The sequence below is a fragment of the Syngnathus typhle genome, linkage group LG1 (genome assembly GCF_033458585.1).
Source record: "Syngnathus typhle isolate RoL2023-S1 ecotype Sweden linkage group LG1, RoL_Styp_1.0, whole genome shotgun sequence".
NCBI lineage: Eukaryota > Metazoa > Chordata > Actinopteri > Syngnathiformes > Syngnathidae > Syngnathus > Syngnathus typhle.
Window position 1 is genome coordinate 24,825,467 of NC_083738.1, and position 11,176 is coordinate 24,836,642.

Genomic DNA, 11,176 nt, shown 5'->3' on the forward strand with positions numbered 1-11,176 from the left:
ACAACACTGCCCCCTATGTGTGAAGAATATGATTACACGCAGAGGCAGTGGGGTGAAGTGAGGGGCATGATGTCATTCATGAGTGTTAAAAAGACGACCATTTGATTTACAAAGGCAATTCTGTCAGTGGAGCAAAAGAGGCCAAAATGACATGGCAGCAGATTGTTACAATGCTCCCAGTGACGGAAAACAGATGATGAGACGAGATCTAACAATTTGATTCACGGTGAAAAGCGAAACCTCGAAGCCAACGCAGAAGAATATTCAGAAAGGTGTCACGGGCTCTTTAACATGCCCTGGGTCGTAATGACCCGTCTTGCTTTGCATTCTTGCATAGTGTGGCGAGAGCTTCTCAATCAAAGCGAAATTCTATTCCGGAAAATAAATAGAAAAGGGGCCGGATTGACAAGACTTGAAAGAGGCCCATCTGTTGATCACATAAATGGAGGTTGTGAACGGCAGCTCGCCGCATTTATCCAATAACATGTCACTGTTGTCGACGCGGTCATCAGAGCAGAGCAGGAGTGCGACGCACTTACCCAATGGTGCAGATAAATTAGAGTTCCATCAAGCTGACGGACCCCTCGCTGGCTTTTCTGAAAGGTGTCATCTTCTATAATTTGATTGTTTTGAGGTGACCAATAATATGGCTTTTATTCAGACCACCTGCAGATCCTACCTTGCCTGCTCCTCCGGCAAATGGGTACCTGAATGCAAATCACATTACCATTCCGAGTGATCGTCAATGCTCCGCCGACGCTCCTCACGACAAAAACTTTGCTTTTACTGCTGCTTCACTTCACCGGTGCGGTTGTGAGGAGGTAGGAGGCATGTCACGAAGCACCTGCGAAGACAAAAGACACCTTCATCGACGCTATGCGGCGACGCTAATGTGGTTTGAAGAGCCTTCGTCAATCTATTCATAAAACACAAACTCGAAATTGTTCAAAATTGGTTCGCTGAACGGACTCATTAAAATTCAGAAAGGATTATTAATTCCACCCAATCCAATTAATTTGGTCGTGTTCAAGTATTTTTTTTTTCCCATATTGTCATTAAAGTGCTTTCAAAAAATGTCCATTGCTCTGACCTCTGCCCACGAAATAAAGGGTACATATTATGCAGCTTTACGGCCACTGTTTACCAGCCGCTTTAACGTAGCGCACACTTAATTGCATTCATTATCTAAAGCTCCAGGTCTTGGCCAAGGTTATGAGGGAGGGGGAAAGAAAAAAAAGAAGGAAAAAAAAAAAGAAGATTGGGGATTTCAGTTATCTCTTGTTTACTGCAAAAAAATAATAATATACTTTTATCTAAGAGTCACTGCCAGTAGTGCTTATGATAAGTAATGAGCACATATTGTCAAAAAATAATGGGAAAAAGTCAGGGAAGGGATTTCTTCAGCACCGCCATTTTCCACACAGAAGCAAAATAATATTTAGAATGGTCGCGTTAAAAGCGGGGAAGCAAATTGAAGTTTCTTTGTGTGCTGGGGACGCATAATGGGGTCTTCCCGAGGGAGGGGGCCGAGTTGTGTGATTGAAAAACAGCGCAAATTCTTATTTACCTTCACAACCGCATTTTGCACTTGACCTTTTATTTTTATTTTTTTAAACTGATCAATGTGAACACGCACACGCTCCAATCAGCATTGTGGCTTCGGTCCCAGCTTGCATAAGAAGACATATGCAGGAGCCAGATGGGGAGCCTCGTACAGCTTTATTCGTTAGGGATGCCGGCGGCACGCTGCATCAATCGACCCAACCCGGTGCCAAAAAACATAAGCGGCTGATTGATGAAAGCTGTCGCAGCAGAGCCTCACCTGACTATGAAAACGGCGACAATACGTCCGCTTGACCCTCGACGTATTTATTTATTTACGACGGGATAAAACTCCACTCACGAGGCAGTTTTCTTTTTGCTACCATGTTAATTTTAGCTGCATTTTCACGAATCATACACCGTTTCATGAATTCCTAGTCTAGTGAAGTCATAAGAAAAACAAAATGGCATTGAAGTTATCGACTTGCCACCTCGTTGAATTTATAAGCCCTTTGATATGACAGCAAGGACAGCGGATGGGGGAGCGAGCGGTTTTTTATCGGTGGCCAAGAGTGACATTTCCATTAGCTGACAATCCAGAACACCTCACGGAATCCGAGACTTGGGGAGCCCACCCTCACAAGCGCCTATCGATACCGATGTCACTTGGTTTGGGCCCGTCGAGGCAACGAGAGGTCCGACTTGATCACAACCCAAGTCGACATAAAATTAACTAAGCACTGTAGTCTTTTCATACTGTGCCCCTGTTTGTATTATAATTTAATATCCATACTGTATATTTGTTATTCACTCTGACCACTATAAATTTCATTTTCACACTTAAACTAATATCCATGAAGGGGCAACAACCTTTATTTGAAAAACTGCACACCTTAGAAGAGCCAGTACGGTTAAACTTTAATGCCTATGAATCATTAAAGTTCTTGCGGGGGTGAAGGGGAAGCCCGTTTAAGTCGTAAAGATAAAAAAGGGAGATGCTGTGTTACGTAGTGAGATTTGGAGTGGGCCTTAAACGGCCGCACGTTTGGTGGGTTTAAATTACAATGATGTGGCTTTGGCCATTGACATGAACAGTATACAGTTGGTGGAGTCAAACAATTCATTAAATATCTAGCTTGCCTAATTAGTCTGTTAATTGCTCTTAATTTCAAAGGCACACAAGCGGGGACAAGCCACGGAGTCATATGGGCCTCCGTCCTTCTGACAAAGAGGGCGAAATGGTGGAACTCGAGCCGTCGGCTAAGTAGTGATAGACTGCTTCAGGGCACGTCTGCGTTGGACCTCTGAGACGCTCTTCGCCAGGGGATAATCGCCTGCGCTCCAGATTTTAAAGCACCCCCATCGCCTAATAAAGACGTCTATCATCATGGGCAAGCAAGTAACCTTGTCGGGGCTCCAAGTCTGCACCGGCACGGACGGCGGCAAGGCATGATCGTCAGCTGCACGAATCAATCATGCATAAACAATGCGACAAGATGAACTGGCCTACAATAACAATTCCAGGGGAATATTGCGGCATAAAAATTGGATAATGAAAGTCGAGAAGCCGTGCCAGTAATAGCATCAAGCTAATAAAAGAGATAAGCAATCAAAGGGGGAGCCAAAGTGCAGTAAAAGGAACAATATCGGTTTTCATTCTTTAAGATGGCACAAGGTTTGGGCGGGTGGGTGCTTCTACAGATTAAACAACATTCATCTCAAAGGTCTCTAAACGCCAAAGTGGGAATTAATTAAAATCACAAATGTGCTCACGGACAAACCATGGAAGGCAACAATACTTATTGTGTTCAGTCATTTCAATATTGTGAACCAATGTGTCTTTTCCTTCCTTTTAAGTTTTAGGAAAGCTAAACGGATATGGTTTAGAGGAGAACAAGCAAAGGAGAGGCCTAAAATGAATCGCAAAATAAACAAAGGCAAGGCGTAACTGAGACAGATAGTGGTTTTACAAGTAGAATTGCTAACTGTCCCTTGAAAAACGGATTCGTCACGGATTTAGAAATATCAGTACGCGTCCCGTATTGTAAACTTTGTGCGTGAAAATCAAAAATAGTCTGTAGAAAGGCCTTTGGTCAACCTGTATAACGCAGGCACTGATTAAGTATAAAATAAATGTACCGTATTTTCCGGACTATAAGGCGGACCGGACTATAAGGCGCACCTTCAATGAATGGCGCATTTTAAAACTTTGTCCTTATATAAGGCGCACCGGACTATAAGGCGCACCATTAATGCATCATGTCAGATTTTGAATCCACATCAAATCATTCTCCATTTGATCTCTTTTTTATTTTAACTTCAGACGCAACAAATTACTTTATAATCACAAAATAACGATCCATAGTCTTTTTGATTCATGATTCATAGTCTTCAGCGGGCTACTTATGATTGATTTCATGACACAATGCTTCGGGCCAGTTTAAATTTAGGAATTTGGTCCATATATAAGGCGCATCGGACTATAAAGCTTTTGAGAACATTTTTGGTTTTTAGGTGCGCCTTATAGTCCGGAAAATACGGTACAAGAGATATATAGCCTGAAACATTGCCATTTGACCGGCACTTTTGCTGCCTGGGGAAAAACTATGGCGCCCCGGATATGACGTCACAAAGTTGATTCCGTTTTGGGGCGCCCCGATCAGGCCTATGTACTACCTTTATAAGGAATTGATTATGTTGAAATTTAAGAGCAATGTGAGTAATGATGTAGGAATACAACGATTAGATGTTCTGTAGAAAAGGTATGACGATGCAGAATCCACCCATCTGATTGGTCAAAGTATATTCGCTTGCCCACGTACATGCAGAAGAAAACAAAGCAGCATGGATAAGCAGCAATGCGAATTTATTTTATTTTTTTTATATATATAAAGCTTGCAAGAATACCGATAAGACTGGGGAGCAGAAAACACACGGGGCGAAAAAGTGCGAGAAAATGTCCATCAAGCGCAGGGCTAGGTGTGGGACATTTAATTGCACGCCCGCGGCTGTTGTGTGCGCCTCACAGCAGGAAATGGACAATCGCACAAATGGCTGTCGAAGTTTGGGACAAGATGTTGACACATTCTCAGTACAAGAACCTCTAATCATCACAATTCCTACATTTGACAACTTTCTGTCCAAGTTTCTACAAACACACGACGAACAAATGGATTTACGTAAGAAAGGGTTTGTTTTGTAAAGCCAAGCGGGGCACGCAATTTGTCCGTGTCAAAAAGACCATTTATCTGGCAGAAAAAGATGGCAGAAGCCGAGGCGGGATTAAAAGACTGGCTGCCGTGGTCGGCTCTCACCTTCAGCACTCTGTCTCGAGTCGGAATGAGAGCGCTCCATCATGCGACGACCTGGCTGACACCGGCCGGAGCAACGGGGTGGAAAGAGCAATGGGGTGTCGCCATCTTTACGAGCCTCGCTCCCTCACGGCATCACCGCTGCCTTTTTTTCGGACTCCACCTCACGCCGCGTGCAACGGCATAAAGACTCACCTTGCTGGCCAAAAACAACACAGTGGGACAAGTTAAGTAATAGGTGGGGCAACACCACAGAAATGACTCCACAACAGTGAAAGATCGAACACAGGAGCGATTTTTTTTCCCCACCCTCGGGAAATCATGTAAAGTGAATTCATTTCTAATTGAAACCTTTAGTAACTATGTTTAAAGTCAGGCTAACATTAGACTCACAATCACAAATTGCTTTTACAAGAGCCACAAACGACATTGCGGAAAAGCTTCAATCCCTCAAGCAACTGTTTGAGGGATTATTAAAAGCATGATTTTAAATAAAGTAGGGGAGCCATCTGACAATGCATGCGAGGCAAACAATCGGGCACTCTAAAGATATAGAGAAATATGTACGGGGAGAGGTTTTTTTTTCCACTTGCCCCCAAACAGTCATGTTGAAAATCTACGGCAAATTTTCATTTTACGGCCCGTCAGCTCCGTGATACAGAGCAAATGAATGTGGCGGCAAACAAATCTATCAAATCCTACATCAAATAACCGCACGGTGCTTCTTGCCGTGATTTAAGGACACACCCGGGGGGTGGGGAAGGTGAAAGAGGGTAGTTGGTAAAAAGAAAAAGGAATGCAGTGTGGCCATGGTGCAAGACTGCGGACGAAAATGACGATTTAAGTAAGCGCAAACACGAATCGCAAGGAGCAAATCCGGACCGCTTGCATTTCACCTGTTTCATGCGTCTAGATCGGGAGGAGAAAAAAAAAAAGCTTTTTTGAGAGCGTTCGGTCATCATGAGCACTGAAATTTTTGACTTTGGAGAAATGAATGTGCTGCCAGGTTAAGTTTCAAAAGGCTCGACGAGGGCGGGGGGTGCAATCAGTCATCAATGGCGATAAATTTCACAGTGAAAAGACGAACAGCACATTTGAGCTGATGCAGCCAAATAGTTTGACAGAGAGCGCCCAACTTTTACTATCCCCCCCCCAACCGTCTCCCACTCACAATGAGTTTTCCGATAGATTGCTTGTGTGAATGTAGTTGAAGTTTATAGCTGTGTATAATATGCATACATCATTGCCACATTGGCAGGAAGTGGATGGCTGAGGTCATTCCCTGCCTTTTGGAGAAGTGCTTCGGCGCCGTTTCATTTGATTAGCCGTAACTCATTACACTCTTTGCACAAAAAAAAAAAAAAATCAGGTGTCAGGAGTCCTTGTTTTTAACAAGCTCGTGTCCTAAATCACAAAGGTCGCTCGCCACCTTGTGGACGTTGATGCATGCAGAAAGCCAATCAAGGCTTTGAGCGGTTTGGAAGAGAAATAATGTGCAGAATATTCAGTATTATTCTCAACAATAGCTAACCGGAATTTGATGAAACTGAAGAAAAAATCATCCGAGATTGAAGCATTTGGAGCCAAATTAATGTAATTATTTCCCCAGCAAAACTTTGCTCCACCCACACACAAACACACGCTTTAATCATTTAGATTTCCATTATCGCCGCTTCCTCGTCTCATTACTCAACCTTGTTCCCTTGACTGCAGAGCCGCGAGCCCAATTTTAACCCCGTGCCTGCCGATCAACGACACGGAGCTCCATTTGAGTGTCTTTTTATCGTTATTATTATTCTTTTTTTTAAATACATTTTCACCAAACGGTATGTGAGAGGATATGGAAATTGGAAGCAGTGAGACGCAATTCAATCTGGCGAAAGAAGAGCATTCCTATAAAGTGTCGCCTTGTGACGAAAGCAATTACACTGAAGCGAGGATGTGCAAACCGGATCTTCAACCGGGCTGTCAATCACACATACCTATGCACACGAGCAACCGCGTGTCGGCCTTCTCCTGCTTCAGCAACTTTCATATCTGAGGGGGGGAAACAACACAACAGCGTCTCTGAACTGCTCACTTGAAAGGAAGCCATGTTGACATTTGCATGATGAGGAAAAAAAACGAAGCCATCTTTTATCAATGCTTTTTGATTCTATTATGCACTTTCAGATACAGTGAGTGTGCAGATGACCTCAGATATCCTCGACAACAATTAAAAGTGTTCTGATGTAGGAAATCAGGAAAAGCTTGGCTGAGAATTACCAGCGGTGAATAAGTGACCGAGCGAGCGTGTTTGCCCCTCCTTGTCGAAAAATTGTCAAGCTATGATAGTGAAATAGGATTATCTTCGCACACACCCTCCCCTTGGGTAGAAAACACGTCCGCTTTAGCATATAAATGTAAAAACGGACTCAAGAGGGGTCAATACTGGGGGGATAATTGGGAAAACTCTAGGCAACATTGTGTGATTGTGACTTTCATCAATGGCTGAGGAAACTCATTACCGACGTGGGCCGGCGCGGGAGGCGGACCCTAATTGCGTGCCAGTTTGTAATTGGGCACGGTAATTGACAACTGGATGAAGCAGGTGCACCGGGAGATGCGGCGGCAATGTATGGTCAGCGAGGGAGAATGGTGGGATGGAGAAAAGGGGGGGGGGGGGGTGTAATCACCTCTTTATACGTAAAACAAACATTAGATACGACCGTAAATTGTATTCATTTCTTTACAGTGCTGATGTCATCACCTGGTGGTTTGCTCCAATTTGCTGTGATTGTACCAGTCCGAGGGGTCCGATGACCATGAGACTTTTCATCGTGCATGTTTTCTTTTTCATCTCCATACATACTAAACTCAATCAGGCAGGCCCTAATTCCTCACAGCGTACTTGCGGCGCCATCGCCGGCTTCTAATGGCCGCTCGTAATCAAGCACTGTGATTACGCACTCGGGGGGGGGGAGCGGGCGCGTGGCGAGCGTCCCTTTTTTGGAGATGTCCTTTGCCTCGGAGCCAAGTGCACTCACGACCGAGAGGACGCGGGTGCTTCATTAGCTTTTATGCACGCCGCCTCTTCTTTGCTCTAAGACTTGCTGATTTCCACAGAGTGAAAATGGGCCCTGAAGAGCCCTTGATAGCTAGCATTAGCGTGCTGGTGCGCCGCCTGAAAGGATCCCTCATTTTGTGTTCTCACTAAAACCACAAAAGGGTAGAACATGAATCCGTAAAAAAGTTTAGACATACACATTTATCCCTACAAAGGCACGATTGAGGATTAATTCTAACGTTTCAGAGAGAGCAGACGGTACGTGGCGTCCTCCGCACGACGAGTGACATTCCATGAGCAAGACAGATGCTCGGCCGCGGCGACTCATTAGCGAAGGCCGCCGAGGTTGCGACCGGCAATGACGACTGTGACTATGCTGCCATCTGCCAGCTAAAAAAGCATCATACATGCTCCGTAGGGGATGGCGAGGTCCAAATTGAAACCACCTGCACTTATGAAATACAGCAGGCGTGGTTATCGTAAATGGATTGGCGAAAAGTCTGAAGGGCAGGTCTGCTATTTTGCTTCCGCGTGATCATTTTAGAGACATTTCCTTCAACGATTAAGTTGTCGTCGAGATTTTGTCCAATTGCTTCCTGTAAGCGTGACGGACAATATCAAAAAGGAATTTCAAGTGTGGCGAATGACGACTCCTAGAAAATAAAAGCACAAGTCCACGCAAGGTCAGATCTTGAGGAACAAAAAGTATCTTGTTTGATGGGTTGATTTTATTCTTTGGTTTTTGACTCAGCTTGAGACTTGGCCTTCTTTTGGAGTTTTCTTGTATTTACTATTTTCAGGTTATTAACTCCCTTGGATATGATATGTCTGATTTTTACGGACATCAATTTTGGATGTAGTTTTTGAGTGGAGGGCTTTAATTTGGGTTTTAATCAAACAATGCAACTTTACCATGATAGTATTTAAACAGGAGGGAAACATCTAAAAATGCGCGATGCTCATCAATAACAAAGTTTGCTTTTCATTTTTCGTGACTACGGATGAACAAGCATGCATGTATACACACACACACACACACACGACACTGCCCGGGAGGCACGAGGCAAGATGAATTGCCACTAAGTGCTCGGCGAATCACATTACAGTCCATAGATTACAAGTGTTTGAGGTAAACCCCGCTGGCAACAAAATGAGTCTGATGAGTTGGCTCTTCGGCTGCGCTCATCTCTGCTTGGACACGTCGCTGATGCATTGCCTCTTTAAGAAAAAAACGGGGGCGAAGCGAGCGACGCGTCGCCTTAATAGACTACGCTGCATCTTTGAATCTGTTTACCCTCGTCATCGTAATGAGACTGGAAATCGGAGCTCGGAAGAATCCGCAGAGGATGATTGGCTTCGGATCAGTTTGTGTGGGTTTTTTTTTTTTGTCTTGGTTTCTTTTAAAAGGAAGAACATGCGGGTGCCTGTGACTGTTGCGTGTTCAGGTCTCAAAATGTGAACTCTCATGGCAAGTAAGCAGAGGTAAATGCCTGAAGAAAATAAATCAACAGCACGTCAGCAATGCATCACTACCTCTGCTGACTGATACTTAAATGTCCTTTGGGCCCCAAGCAAAAAACACCACCATCGACTGTATATATATATATATATATATATATATATATATATATATATATATATATATATTTTATTTTTTGTATGCACACACCATCCGCGTGTGTGTATAAAGCACAAGTCCTCCGCGGCGAGGGATTAATCCAATCCATTATCTGGCAAGGCTCAGGGCAGCCCAATCGATGGTGCTTCTCAGTGGCTGCTGATGAACTTCCCTATGTGACAAGGTGTATCACTCAATACTGTCACAGGGCAGCACCGAAAAGAAAAAAGAAAAAAAAACAGCCAAGGCCCAAACGCTGATAAAAGTGGCCAGCCCTGCAGCGGATCCAAATGAGGCCGACGGCGCTTATATTGACCTGTTGCGGTAACTCGTTATCGCATCCACACACAATAAATACAAACAGGATTGAAGCAAAGGGGGAAAAAAAATCCCATTGCGTTTGCTGTGTATTGTCCCGTGTCATTTTTAAGCCACCGCTTTCAAAGCGAAATGTGCTAAAAAGTGCATTTGAGGAGAAATGCCGAGCTGTAACACAACCGCCATTCAAATGGGCCATCTTGTGTTGCCATGGCAACAACAGAGCTGCTCTTTGCCTCATTACAACCCATGTAGATATTTTTTTTAAAGGAAAATCGCTTTTCCTAGTTATTTGTTATTATATGTATTACTATAACAGTGGCACATTCCAAAAATCAGGTACCACTGTATTAAACTGAACAGCAACAAAAATGCATCACAGTCCAACATGGCAATCCAAGATGGCTTCTAGCGACACCATACGATAAAAAAAAAGTCTAAAAAGTATGTCACGCAGCACACTCAATTAAACAACTTAATTGTTTGACATCATCCTGATAGCTTCATGCGAAATCACAAATGCTGCGTCAATTCGAGCGTGAAGCGTCATTACGCGCAATGAGGACAACGCCGAGGGTGGCGTCGAAACCGTTTGAGCTGAAGAAGTGAGAGGGATGATGGCGGCGGAGGGGATCAAAATGGCAGGACGGTTATGAGATGCCTTTTCGAGACATCGCTGTTTTAGCCGCCCCGCCAGTCAATCACGATTACAATGGCGGGGGAGAGACAGGAGCGGCGGCGCAGAAAGAGCACCAGTGATAATTACAATGCGAGGGACAAGATAATGGGAAGGCGCCGCGCTGGTCCAATTGCTTAGCGTTTGGCGCCCCCCCCACAACGCCGCCACCACCGCCGCCATCTCTGACAACCGGCAATCACAGCCCATATCAGCGGGATCCAAAATGAATTAATGTGACAAACGCACTCGCTAGGTTGCTCCATCGCTCTGAGAGGGTCAAAGAAGATTCACTTTTACTTTGTCGCCAGCAATATAATCACACCAGACGTGAACAAGGAGACAAATATCTCATTTGACAACAAACTGTAGTAACATTTATATGCCTGCGGTTAATCTACAGGTTAAATGTTAAATCTTTGTGTGTCTTGGCATGTGAAGAAATTGACAATAAAGCAGACTTTGACTTTGAAATGAAGCTACTTTGAATTTAATTGACATACGGAACAAAAGTGCATTTATTTACATAGTTGAGTTCTAAAACTAGAAGTCAGTCAATAAACTTGTTAAAACACAAATATTGACTCATTTCTATTTCTCATTTAAAATGTTTTTTTTTTTTTTGACATCTAAGATAAAGTTCTTGGGTTATAATCTAAATCATT